We start from the raw sequence: 15,082 nt of genomic DNA on the forward strand, positions 1-15,082 counted from the left end.
TGGCTACATTGATGTGGGTGCTACATGTGCGCTCTCTCGCCTCAGACACAATTTGTTTCTGGATTATATGTGCAAAAATTTTATATCTTTTCTTTTGAGTGGTGGCGGACATTCAGTTATCTGTTTGCTAAAGCCACTCAAGTCCCTGGGCAACACATAACTTTACATGCACTCATTGTAGACTCCATCATAACTGCTACAAAACTCCATCCCACTGGATATTCCCTGGCGATGGAAGTACCTTGTGTTGAAGATATTTTTGGGATGTAAAAATCAGTTTCAAAACTGTCCTGGCAAAATTCTGGTCTTTTGACCAGTAAGATTCGCCACTGCCTGTAAGGTGTGTTTGTGAATGTAACTTATGTACAGGCAATGGGTTTTTTTTGCACTTCTTTGCAGTTTTTTTAAGATTTGCAATATATTGCTGTCATTCTATGACTGATAAAATAAAATAAAAATGAAAAGTCCTTGTTTAGTAGCCATTAACAAAAAGAAAAAAAGAAATATCAAAGTCATGGTTTTAGCAGCGAGTGACTAACTGATCCATCATGTCATCTTCCTTTTTGCTTGACACCAAAATGTGTTGTGATGCTGGTCACTTGTTTGTAGCACCATCTGCCATCTTTGAGCAGCTGGAAAAATGCGGGATGCAAAAGTGACAGCATGACGAGTGTCTCGAGAGCCAGAAATCTGTTTTATATTAAAGCATTTTCTCTACCCTTTCTAAAGACCATTTCAAATTACCTGTATATAAGTTAAGCAATTGTAACAAACAGTTGTACAGTCAGCTACAATGATGAGATAATAATCTTGTGAAATGAAAAGGCTAGTAGGAGGTTTGATAATAAAGCCTGCCAAAACCTTTTCTACACTAAGAACTTTGAAAGAAAATCTCTATAATGGTTTTGATTAATATTACATGAAACAAGTGGTGTTTAATTCATTGATAAGAAACATTCAGTGAATTGCAAATGATACAGGAAGCTATGGAAAGCCTCGGGGTTAGTTGATCAATATTGCCTGAGATCTATTTCAAAGGGGCAAAAGACATAAATGCACTGTGAGTGAGAAGAGAACAAGGCATCACTGATACTCCACACAGACAGCAAGGTGAACAGGATGCATTGAATTGTTTCTGGTGGCATCTTAAAAACAAACTCACACAATATGGTATATTGCTAAGTATGAACAGTAGGCTTGGACGGTAACTTTTTTTTCATACCGTCATACCTTCCTGACATTTGATGGAGACATACAGTATGTGGTGGTATTTGTGAAAAAAAAAAAAAAAAAACGTAAAAGCTAAGCTGCTAGTTACATTGCAGCATGAATGTAACTGTCAAGCTACAAAGCTGTATTTCTAATATGCAACTAGCTACACACACACACACGTGTGTGTGTGCATAGATAGATAGATAGATAGATAGGTAGATAGATAAAAATGAAGCTTTATTATTATGTCCTCCAGAAGTCATGCAAAGATTTAGACATCTGACTTTCTAACCTCGTGAAGCCTACATTTAGCTGACAAATCTGTTATGTGTTTGTCTCCTAAATGACAAATAATGCAGAATTGCTCATGAGAACAGTAGGATTTATTTGATTAAATTTAATGTGATGAAACTACTTTGCTAAACAGGAAATTATCAAAATTACACTGATGATGATGATGCACAAATGCACCACCCCCAACCCTCACCCCACACATACAGTATAAGCCACATATTGTTTATTGTAGCTCTGTCTCTCTGTAATTGTTACCATATGATGGATTAGGAGTTGTTTATGGGTTTGCACAGCAGCGAATGTACCATATCCTGTTTGTTACTCTCCACCAGGGATAAATCTCCACTAGTGGCCTGTTTGCACCAGTTATGACTTGGAACATGTTGCTCAAACACTCTTGTCTTTATAGGTTTGTACATGCGTGTGGGGTAGCAGAGTGGAAACATTTACAACATGACGATGAAATATACATTGTAATGTTCTTGTGTCTTATTTCCAAGTCTTATCTATGTTTGACAAGGAGGAAAAAAAACCTGCTGTTAATGTGTGACTCTAGCAGAAAAGCCACAGTGTATTTTGCTCAACCTTTGCTTTCGTACAGAAACAGGCGCCCAAACTAGTGCGGGGCTCCTGCTGCTGCTGCTTGATCTCATCAGACCAGACTCAGAAAACACAACCAAACCAGTCAGTCCCTGTTGGTCAAACTAGAAAGAGTCTCTTTATTGGGCTGCATTGCGTCAGCAGCATGATAAGCTGTTTCTGCTAACCCTTCAGGAATCCATGGACTGCTTATCAGAACTGTGATAGCAACCTCAGTGTGTGTGTGTGTGTGTCTGTCTGTGTGTGAGTGTGTGTGTGTGTGTGTGTGTGTGTGTGTGGTGTCACTTTAACTCAGGTAGTCAGAGGCCTGGGAACAGGAAAGGGCCAGTCTGTGAGAAATTCAGACCACTTCCATGCCTGCAATTGTACATACTTTGTGTTTGTAATATGTGCTTTATATGCGTGTTTGTGTGTGTGTGTGTGTGTGTGTGTGTGTGTGTGCAATCTCTTTGGGATTACAGGTGAGATGTGGTTCGAGTGTTTGTCTGCCTCTTTCTATGGACTGCGACCTAACTACGTGAACAGGCAGAGAAAAGGAAAGATGTGCTATCAGGAGTTCTTCACCACTGGTCTCAATTCAGTTTATTTGCACACATTCCCTCCATTCTTGTGTGTCATGCTCTCACATCTGCCACCTCAGATTGACCCCCTCTCAGTGTGTATCTACAAACCACTGCGATCTGTTGGGATAGTACATGCTTACACACACCAGCACACACAAAGCATCTGACTTTGCTTTACAAATCCCACTTTAACTGAACAAATATAAGGTCTAACCTGGTGTGACAGTGTTGGTGACATGAGATGAAGTAACACATGTTGTGGCTGCATACAGAAAACATGAATTATATAGAAAGCCCTGATATCATGAATATTTAACAGCCTCTCACCTTATATTTTAGTGACAAGATCAGACCACCATTACTACAAGATGAGGCTCCTGAACATTGGTTTTTACAGTTTTAAATGTTATAGGGCCCTAAGAAACACAACTTTTCACCCAAATATTTTGATATTTTAAGCAAATGTACAAAAAGAAGAGTTGGTGTTTTTGCATCAAGAAGTGCTCGTCTGTCAGTTTAACCATTGAACCCTGAGCAAATGGTTTGATTTCTTTCAAATCCATGGGGAAAAAGGCAATGAGCAACTTGGTAAGAACAGTTCAACACCCTGCAAGAAATTAGTAGATTTAGAAAATGATTTTTAAAAAGCCATGGAAAATGTCTAAGGAAAAAAAGGAAAAAAAGTTTGGGGAAAATTACAAATTTAAAATTATCTTTCATCTCTTCTCATCTTTTATCTTTTGATTTTTAAGTAATTTTCTTCTACTTTTTAATAATGTCTTGCTAATTTTGGAGTCACTCTCATTGCTAATTGCCTTCTTCCTGAAATGTTGTAATTGCAAACGATGCTAATGAGAGCTGTGACAGTGAACCAAAAAGGGAAACTTGAAGACTGGAAAACAAAAACAAGCAGCTGAAACAGTCTATAAAAATCTTCAGAGCTAAGGGAAACTGAAGATGCTTGTAGTCCGATAAAAGCAAGCAGTTTAAGTGTAAAGGTAAGTTTTTCTTGTGTTTGCGGCTTGTGTAATGTGAGTCTACTCATAACTGTTTTTTTGGAATCCCTGGAAATTATGCACAGTTGAAGACTGTCATCATAGCAGAGCTCAGCAGAGCAGAGCTGCTGCTGCAAAAATCCGCAAGGGTTCAGTTTGTGTGCATGCACTGTGCGTTTGTGTGTGCACACATGCAGGCAGCTGTTTATGAGTTTACCTCACAGTGAGCAATATAAACTAAACAGACCTTTTCCTTTTTATCATCTGATTAGACAAAGCAGCACATCGTCGGAGAGCATGCTTATCCCAAACTCTGTCCTGTGTAGTTTGCAAGCTACGAAGCACATGTTCGTGTCCACATATAAATCATACAAACACGTGGCCACACATGCATACACCTAAGCATACATTTCTATCTCTTTCTCAAAATGAGAAAGATAGAGGAGGGGTTGTTATTCACAGTCTGTGTTCCTGTGTGTGTTTATGTGAGCAACTCTAATGGCCTCATATTGTCCTCCAGACATGTATCCTATCTAGAATGAGTTTTTGTTTGCTTTTGAGCCTTATGCTAATAGTCTTTTCATACCTGTTTGCTGCTCATGATAATGTTTTGTCAGCTGTTTATCCAGCAATAGCTTATGTTGCTGTATGTGGGCAGCTGACTGAATGACTGTTTTCACTTACCTAATGATGTGGTTTCACAATAGTCAGTTTTAATAGTTGCAAAGCTTATCTTTTCTAACTAACTTTATTGACAATACTTCCCTAGACCTGGTTTAATGGACTCGTGTCACAATACCTCAAAAAAACATTGCTGCTCAAAGTGGTGGCCCTCAGAAACATCTTGTGCAGCTCCCAGACATAACATGAAATGCATCCAGTCCATTTCAATACTTCACTTTCAAAACCTCACATTTAAAGTTGAGATGAATTGAAAAATGTAATTTTTAGATCACACATTCATTTATTTGTGGCAGATTGTCACAATTAAAACAGCTGCTGCCAATGATAGATTTTCTATCTCTATTGAAATAGATATACTGCCTGGTTATTCATTGCAGCATACTCTGAGCGCTGAGCGTACTGTTGTCGTAAATGGCGCAGCACAACACCAGGTACAATGTAAGTGTAACACAACACAAAACACGAATGTAGGTCACTTAAGAGACTGGTTCTGACTGTATATTATTATTGATTCTATCAAACTGTGCAAATGTTTGGATTTTGATATATTTTCTTTACCTGCAAACAATGACTATTAAAGGAATAGTTTAATATTTTGCTTTTTATGTGCTTTTTAACTTTCTTTGGAGAGTTACATGAGAATACAGCTCTCATTCCTGGTCTACTTTTCTCCTGTTTGTCTCCTTGTCAGTGCAGACTCAGTGTTGGCAGACTATGAATCACTGCAAAGTCAAACCTTGCATTCCTGAGGCTAAAATGCCACCCTGATGGTATGATTAGCATGCACTTTTGTTCCACTTGCCGGGCGGACTGCAGCAACTTCATTATGGTGATACTGGAGCATCAATTTTTTTTGTAAGCTGCAAAATTTAATCTAATCTAATAACATTTGACATCACAAGCACTTGCACAAAAAAGCATGGGCTCCATAAACACGATTGCTACCACTTTTGGTTGTCATTGATCAGCTTTTGTAAAACCCAGTATTAAGAGGGAGCTTCATCAGCATCACATCCCTCCCTTTCTACCACTGTCTATTCCCCACAGCAGAACTGTGGCAAGTGGATGGTAATATATTCTAATAACCAATGGCTGAACTTGTTTTCCCTCATATTTCCCCTTTAAATTCTATCATCAACAAAGGGATGTCTCTACTAATGTTCCAAAAAGGTGTGAAAATCTCTTCTTCAAAAATCCAACAAACATAATTCCCATAATATAATGAAATCACAGCATGCAGCCACAGTTCTGAAGCAAATACTGACAATGACCAAATGCTAAAATGAAGATGTGCTCAGGCAGACAAGGAAAGACACTCGTGCACATGCATGCATGGTTGCACATCCTTGAACAACCAGCAGACACAAGTGCACAACCACACACACACACAGATGTGGATGAAAACACACATAGAAAGAAATGAAGATGCAGCATCAATACAAACAGCTCAGACTCTAAGGTCAGAATCAGCCAAGGGCCTGAATGCTAAACGTCTTTCTTTCCGCAACAATTATCCTTATAGAGAGAGGCAGCATTCAAGACAGTCTTTGTTTATATGGGCTTTTATTTGTGTAAGGGGGGTATTTTCATGCAACATTCAACCTCACTGAGAAGGCCTGGACCTCACTTCCCAGTTGATCTTACTGTAAGTGACAGAACCAGTCCATTTAGCACAATCCTGTCTTCACTGTAGCATTGCATGCTTCCTTCCTGCTGTCCCTGGTTGAACTCTGGTCAGCATGTATCAGTAGTCCAAGCCTTCATGTCGTGTTCATGATCTTGGCTGTTCACTGTCTTCATTACCTCATTCACTCGATCTCTTATGTTATCTCCTGGTTCTCTCCCACCTACATCTCTCCATCCCAGTGGTGCCATGGCACTTACAGCATGTTTCAGCACATTACTTTACTGACACACAAACATAAACTCATCCATAGTCTTTGTCACTTTACAAACATACAGAATGCTGGAAAACGAACAGAAACTAGCTTTAGAAAAAACTATTATTACTAATTTCCATAAGATTTCTCACAACTGCTTAAATGAAACAAGGGACTCAAAACTGAAATCCTGAATGGCAGCCACAATACAATATGCAGTCATGACTGCACACCAGGCCGCCTCAAACCCTCTGTAAATACAAGGGTTAAAGTATGTGATAAACCTCCAGAGCAAATCTATTCGCTGCAATATAAAGTGTTTTCTATGCACTGCATGAATCTAGGACATAGGGTTCAGAGTGCAACTTCCACAGATATTTTGCAGTTTCGCTATTCTAAGTCTGTTCTCTGAAAAATCATTTTACAGCCAAAGCCACATACATGTTGGATAAAGTAAAGTAGAGAGGTTATGTTAATTAAGACTTTAATGAGACTTGGGAGGTGATGCAAAGTTTACAAAGCCCTTTTCCCACTTCAGAAAAAACCAAAACACTTGTTAGCATCTGGCTTTTGTATTTAATGGGAAAGGTTACAATTAGAACGCACTCCAAAGACAAATGACTGTAGAAGTCACTGATATTTATCGGCTCCAACTCTGATCAGCTGAGAACATCATGACGCTAATATGACAGCTGGGTGGATGTGCCAATTTTTGACACTTTTCAAGTGCATGACAGTGATGTGCCACCGTGAACTACCGTCCGTCTCTGTCCAAGCAGCATATCATTCAAAATAAGTCTGCACTGAGTTTAAAATGGAGACTGAATAAAGTAGATATAAACTAACCACTGTAAAAATTTTACTGGCCTCCACACACTTTCTACTGTTTACTAATCTGTCTTCCAGCATGGACTCATCTACACATGGTTCTGGTCAATTGGCAATGGGAAGCCAGTCTATCCCTATTTTTAGCCGATTTTCACGTTAAAAGAACCTGGATATACGCACTAATTTTGGTGGAAAAAGAGTATCATTTGGGTTATGTGAAGCTGACAAAATTAAATCACCATTCAGTCAGATTTATGGAGCTTTCTGACAATGAAGCAGGGTTTGTTTGAAAGAAAAAAGAAAACAAAGTAGTTTTATCTGGCTTTTTTATATTTCACATCTCCCTTACTGTACTGTACCAAGTAATACCTGTATCCTGTTCAGCTCTAAGCACTCCAACCAAGGATACACAAGACGACCAAAGCTTAATGGCCAGAACGATCTGCCAAGCAGGTTCACTCTGAGATAAAATATTCCTGTCCTTCTCCTCCAAACCTCCTTCAATCACCTCATCCATATCCATTGGCAGACAGTGTACTTACACTGAAATAGAAACCATTCCTGAGGGACAGTGTAGTGGTTAGGCTTCTGCAGCACTTTCTATTCTGGACAGCTACCAACAACACGTCTGTGCAACTGGCCTGCGGATGTTTTAAGTTAGTTGATTTCCTGACGAGAGCAAGAAATGCTTCCTCAGTGGATCCGTCTTTTAGCACTGGTAATTATAGATAATATCAACAGCGGTAAAAACAAAATGGAAGCCAACTCTTAAAAAATTTTAAGGTTTGACAGTCAACACTGGCCACATCTGTTGAGTCAATGGGTAACTTTCTGGTACAGTCTTGTAGAGCTTTTTGAATTTTGCAGCAAACACTACTCTGTCTTTCTTCTTCTGTGTCGATTTATCTTTTTCGGTCTATTGAATTTGTTTGTCACATTGCCGCGCATCTCCCCCTATAAGAGCTTTGAAATGCATATGTGTGGAGGACTGAATTCCATCATACAGCCGGTCCTTTATTGCAGTCATTTGTTATACACTGACAGCCTCCATTAAAATAAAGGGAAAAGCATAATTCTGCCCTATATTTAATATACCACATTTATTTTTTTAATGGTGATAATGTGAAACTGCTCTCTGCAGACTGCAGACAGAACATGTCACCTTTGTTGCAAAAGACATTTTACTTTTTCTATAGTCAAATGCTATAAACCTCAGATTCCAAATTAATGATGTAGACTTCATCCCTGTCACTGAGTGGTGCACAGCCTGTAACTGAGATTGATTGTTGTGAATTTATTCAAGCATGTTCAAGGTGGAGGTCAGAATGTTGTAAGGATGTATTCTCTTCTCACAATTTCTGTATGATGTCCATAGTCACAATATACAGGGTAGCTAAGGTCTCGAGATTACTCAGTTTTAGACTGATGAAGAATGATTTCACCCATGTTGCATTATTGGACTAAGATCTCCAAATGAAGTCAAGATAGAGACCAGCTCTTGCAAGTCTAATATGAGGAAATGGGGGCTCTCTGCTCTCAGTGAAATGTAGGCATCTATCACAAGTGGAGGACTTCAGGATCTTATGTTGTGTTCACATTGAACATGAAAGAGGCATTTTCACACTGTAAGATAACGTACAAGGTCAATGCAGAGATACTTATGGATGCAAATTCGCACTGGGAGATACGCATGATGTGACACAAATGATACAAAGGCAAAAAAATTCACTCCATTTGCTCAAGTTTTCAACTTTAAAGCTTATCTGTTTTAGCTTCTCTTGATGTTACCAAGAAAGAAAAAGAAAAAGAGGACAATCTTATTATTGCTGTCTGTGAGCATACAGAGCTCTTCCACTCTCCGTCAGTACTGTAAGTGAAGAGCTGGGAGATAAGTAAGTGAAGTCATAGGAGTACATGGTAAGCTCTGAAAATATGTATTTGTGATGTGTGTTAGCTTTTTTGTTGTGTTGCCTCTTAAAAAAATGCAAAATAATACAGAGAACTGCATTATTGATTTGCACTGGTTCACAGCACGAGGCCTCCGTGTTGTTCACATCACTTGATTGCAGCAATTGGTTTTACTTTACTGCAGACCAGGTTCACTGTTAGCTGCCTTCCCAAGTTAGTTACGACAACCATTAGCACAAATGTTAAGGACATATATTTAACAGCCGTTAAATACTCAAAAAACAAACAAACAAAAAAACACTCAGGCAGCTGTGTTTGCATGAGTATGAACATGAACATTTGATTTGCTTTTAGTGTGAAACTTAAGGGTGCCAATATGCTTCAACTATGAATGCACTTTAGCAGAGACTGCATAAAAATGTGCACATTTATCCCTATATTTCAAAGATTGCCAGGTCTCTACCCCTCTCTTTTAACTTCGTCCTCCAGCGCAGCTGTTTGAGAGAAGCTGAACAGACTTTTGCAGCCTAACACCAGCACATTGTACAAACTAGTTATTTTGAAGTACAACCCAACTGACCCTTATTCAAGTGACGATGAGTGTTGTGACATGAGTCATCAATGAAGTACAGTGGCAACAGCATTGCTGGGTAGTGACCAAAAAAATGAGCTTGTGGATGCAAACTGCCCAGCTGAGATTTCTGTGCAGGGTTGCTCTGTTTATGTTCTTCAGGCAATCGACCAAGAGGCTTCCCCAGGGGCTTCTCACTGGAGACACTGAGGCTGCCACTTGGGAGGGAATGCAGGACAAAATGAACAACATTTCCCAGTTGACCTAGTAATATCTTACAAGAAGCTGCAGGTTTCCAGTAAAGTGGTCATGTTTACGCTCTGTCTGCTCTTTATTTCTAATTGTCCCATCAGTGACAAGTAGCACATATATTTGGACAGTAACATGTTGCATATTCAAGTATGCATACCCACATAAGGATGTACACACACCTGGGCATAGAAACACTACACAGGAGAGAAAGCAAGCAAGTGGAGGAGAAGCAGAAGGATACGCCTTGTCCAGTAAGTTATCATCTTTATGGGCTTATTGCCCAGCAAGAGAGCCATCATCGACCAATTGTACCAGTATCACACTGGCTCACAATGAGCAGGTGTACCCAGGAGGACATGTAACTGGCCTTATTTGTAGAGCCATAAACCCAACAGTGGGCATCCAAAGAGGCGAGGAGAAAGACATGCACATTCACATCCATAAAGGAGAACGGACTCTACGGTCACAGAGAAGAAGTTTAGCTTGGTATGTTGGAAGAGGTTGGACTTCAACACACCGGCCATGTCGTTCCAGCCTTCCATGCCAGAGACGGGAGGATGTTGTAGCTAATGACCTCAGTTTTTGTGGCATTTACCAACAGACCATAGACCAATGAAGTCCTATTCAAATGAAGTCCATTACATAAATTGTTAACTAGCATATGTCTTGTTTTTGTCCATTTCTTTCACATTTCATACAGATGTTTATCTTCTGATGGTCTGTGTTATGCCATCTTCAGCTGAAGAATTACTGAACGGGCCTTCCACACCCAGGCCAAGGTGCTCAAAGTATCGGTGTCAAGATTTAAATGTACCAACCAGGAGGAGACTAAAAAAAGACCAAAAAGAGACACAAAAAGACTACAAAAAGATGCAAACAAACTGAAAAGAGACACAAAACCAAAAAAAAGATATCAAAACAGCAAAAATTAGGAAAAACATCCTCATCCTTCAGTCTTGCTTCTATGCGTGACAGATGTAGGTCTTTTTACAAATCTGTGCCCATGAGTCTTTTGTCTCACAATCCACCCTTGCAGCATGTTTACTTTTTTAGAATAAAAAATAAAATCTAACCATAAGTCAAAATATTGCAACACACACACACACACGCAGCAACACATCCTGCTGCCTGGCAGCTATTGTCACAATGTCACTGACTAAATGGCAAACTAGTGCCTAATTTCTTGGTAAAGTAGTTCCTGAAAGCACCATGACAAAGCTATGCAACGAAATGCACCACCTGGTAATCTGACTTTTAAAACAGACACTTTGCTAAATGCTCAATACACTCACAGTATATTTAGCAATTTATCCTGATGTGCGTCATTTGTCAGCATGTGTACAATCAGGATTTGCCTTACAAACATCTGGGAGCCATAAATAGAAAGAGAATAAAGCACTAGAAACAGCTGTAAAGGCCCCACTCCTCCACTCCCCCGCTCCCTTCCTGCCTCTCCCTGCTTTCCAGACTGTCTGTTTCTTATCGTCCCAACACCTTCCCATAGGGGCTGTGGGCTTACAGCAACAGAGAGTAGGAGGGGGGGTGAGAAAGCAGGAAAGAAAGTAGATGGAAATGTGGATTAATGTACAGAAAATCCCAGGGGTCTTCTCTATTTTTTTGTGACAATAACATCAGCTTGTGCAAATAAGCATCCATGGAAAATTCACATCATTAATCTACACAGTGATGTTGGTCTGGACTTAATGTGCATAATTTTATACTGTAAAAGTGCAGCCAGATAGTCAATGTCCAATTTGCTCCCAACACTTAAATCATGTGTGTATAAAAAACATTTTTTCATATAAATAAAGGACAAAACAAGGCGTGTTTCTAATCTCTGTAAGTACACAGATATTGACGCTTAGCACAAGTGGTTTCAAATGAATCATTTTATAAACAATGTGTAAATTCAAGTATGTTGAACGCTTTGCACAACTTCTGTCTGTCTCATATTGCTCTACAAAACACATATAAACAAAGAAACGCTCAATTTGTCATGATCACTTTAACAATATGGGAATATTACTGGACAAGTTGGCAGGCTCCTCTGAATAGCCACATCCTGGCCTCACTCCCACTCGGCACGTCTCCTCTTGAGAAGAATGACTGGTTCACAGCAGTCATGACGTTACAATTTTCCCACAATCCTCAGAGGTATTTCTACACAAAGTTAGTGAATGTCTCTCATTGCCGTTTCCTCAAGTCACACCGAACCCAAAGCAGTTTCTCGATCCCTTTCTATGAGGCCGTGCCTTGAGCACACTCTTTGCCATAGCTGATAAGGTTGTTATGAAACTAAGAACACACACACACACAAAATAATAATAACAACGATGCATAATTTTACTAAGCATGTGGATAAATTTAATATTTGCTATGATTATATGCAGGCCACTTAATCCAGCAGCTTTACACCACAGCTACCAAGTGCCTTGCTTATATTAGCTGGGCCGCAGCATGCAAAGCCAGCCCTACAGAAAAAACAGAAGAAGAAGAGTGAGCAATGACATAAGTCAAGGCTGTAATCACCTATTCAGCGTTAGGGGAGAACATTTTCATTCAAATGTAGCCCACCGGAAAACTTTAACAGCAAATTTAACAGCTAGACTGACCATTTTAGCGCATTTTAAAACAATAGCTAGCTCATTTATGAATATATTGACATCAAACAAGTTCCTGTGTGTCTGTGACATCTTGTCACAACATTCAGAACTCTTACTTTGTGGAAAAGAGCCTCCAGAAAATCCCTAAATCATTATCGGCGACCCGTTGCCTTATATCTTCACACTTATTGGTTGTGATTTCAATACCTTGCTCATTTATGAATATACTGACATCAAACATCCCGTGTGTCTTGGTCATCCTGTCATAACTTTCACATGCTATTCATTTTTGTCCCAGCTGCATTTCCTGTCCCAACTTCTACAGTTGTTAGTTTGTGGAAATGAGCCCTCATAAAATCTGTTAGCATCATTATCAGTGACCTGTTGCCTTAAATATACAAGGGTTTTGATTTCAATTGCTTGCTCATTTATGGATATATTGACATTAAACCACTTTTCATCTGTCTATGACATCCTGTCACAACTTTCACATGTTACTTCATGGAAAAGTGCCCCCAGCGATCCCTTAGGATCATCAAAAGTGACGTATTACCTTAAATATGCACGTTTTAATGTATTGTTTTTAATAGCTTGCTCATTTATGAATAAAGTGACATGATGAATTTTAGGTTGTAGGAGAAAATTTGAAAGTCTCTCAATTTTAACATGTGTTAACATGAATTTTTGGGGTGGACCACAACAGCAGGACAGAGTCCACGACTGAGCGAATACTGCCACTTCCTATTTCAAATTAAAAGCCCTAAATAGCCCTAGGCCCATACAGGGTCCAGCAATACACTAGGTGTTGATGTAGTCTTGTTTTCTGGTAAAGTCTGTTGCTTGCAGACTAAACATGAGGAATAAAGCACATCAGTACAGAATGTGCGGCCTGTTCGTCACAGTCACAGCCAGCACTTTCCTATAGCACCACATAGACCTACCCCATCCCAAGGTTAGGATATATTGCCGGTGTGTCTTTGGTGTTTGACAAAGACGCATTTTTAAATAAGTCAGCTTTAAAATTGTTGTCATCTAACACACTTGTTATGCAGATAGTCCATCCAACACATTGCTTTTGAGGCCAGAGCTTAATCCCTCGTGTGGGGGTCAGTCAAGCCAGAGGAGTGTTAGTGAGTGTGTGTTTGCATGCATTTGCAGTGTCTGTACACAAAATGGCATTAATGTTTGAGTGTCACTGTCAGTATTTCAGGGATTAACACATAACTGCTCCCTACATAATATGTAGGATTTAAAAGTCTCCACAAGTCAATGATTTCCATCCCTTTAAGATTGACAGTCTCAAATCAAAGACAGCTCATTCACACAGTGTGTGAGTGTGCTTATGAATGGGAACATGTCACCCTATATCATTCTGTCTGGGATCAATACATTTTTAACATCATTGTAAGGACTATTGATTTATTGAGCACACACTGAAAAAAAGTTGTTTTCACTGTAAAACACTGGCTGCTGTGGTCACAAGAATTTCTCCGTTATAAATACTTCTAACTTTTTCTGCTGTTACGGTTAAAGGATATTAGTACTGCTGATTTTATGGTTAAAGTTGGAGTTTGATTCCAAATTTTACCATATAAATACATTTATATAAAAATATTTTACCATAAAGAAAGACTGTTTTGCCATATTATACACACTACACACACTGTGTACACACACATCCGTCAATATTCATGAATGATGCATGTGCACACGTTCATGCATGCTGATTTGCATTGCATACAGGACTGCGTACACACGAAGGGCTCATGGGTCATTAAGGAGTGGCTGAACCCTGCCAAGAAAAAAATCTTGCCTTTCTACTAAAGAAGATTTTTCAAGTGTTATGACTTTTTAGATTAAATGAGGAAATTAAACAAAATTTTTTTCATGTTAAAAAGCAAAAATGTAATTCTGATAAAAGAAACTGACAAGCAATGGTCAGTTTTAGATGGTCGCTGCTTTGGTGTGTTGTGTATTTTAACAACACAGCAGAATCACTACCTACAACTAGTTCTCTGTTCAGCTCTTCTCTTGATGAGTAACATGACTGTGGAATATGGAGCCGTAGCAGCTGCCGCAGTGGCCCTTAGCGTGCGTGTCTATGTGTGTGCATGTTAGAGAGTAAAAGAGATAGACACAAAGAGAGAGCTCTTTGTTGAGGACAGAAACCTGATCTGGCTACCTGGATTCCTGTCCCTCATGGTTATATGTGCATTTGTGCCTGTTTTACAAACACGCATTACTTCTGCATTTGTGTGTTTTACATCTATCTTTATGTGCATGTGCACACAGGAATCTCATAGTTAGTGCAGAAAACTTGGCTTTAAGGTGACCGTACTCTGCCCAACAAATCCTTAAATAACACCAAAGGCTTCCAATGTGCATCTGTTTCACATGTTCTGTTAGTATGCCTTACAAGATTACACCTTTTGTCTCCTATTTTGATTAAACTTGCAGTAAAGTTCATGCAGGGATTTGCAGGATTGTGCAAACTGTCAATTAATCTGAATTTTTCCCACCACAAAAATATAAAACTAAAAGGAGGTAAATACAGAATGTAATGGCCGTTGCAGAAGAAACAGTGATCATAAATAGAATAAAAAGAGGATTAATTTCAACATATTTTTAAGGATTTCATCCTGTAATTTAAATATGATAGTTCTCAATGATTGCCTTCTGTACTGTCTGTTAT

Source organism: Plectropomus leopardus, chromosome 5, assembly GCF_008729295.1.
Source record: "Plectropomus leopardus isolate mb chromosome 5, YSFRI_Pleo_2.0, whole genome shotgun sequence".
Classification (NCBI taxonomy): Eukaryota; Metazoa; Chordata; class Actinopteri; order Perciformes; family Serranidae; genus Plectropomus; species Plectropomus leopardus.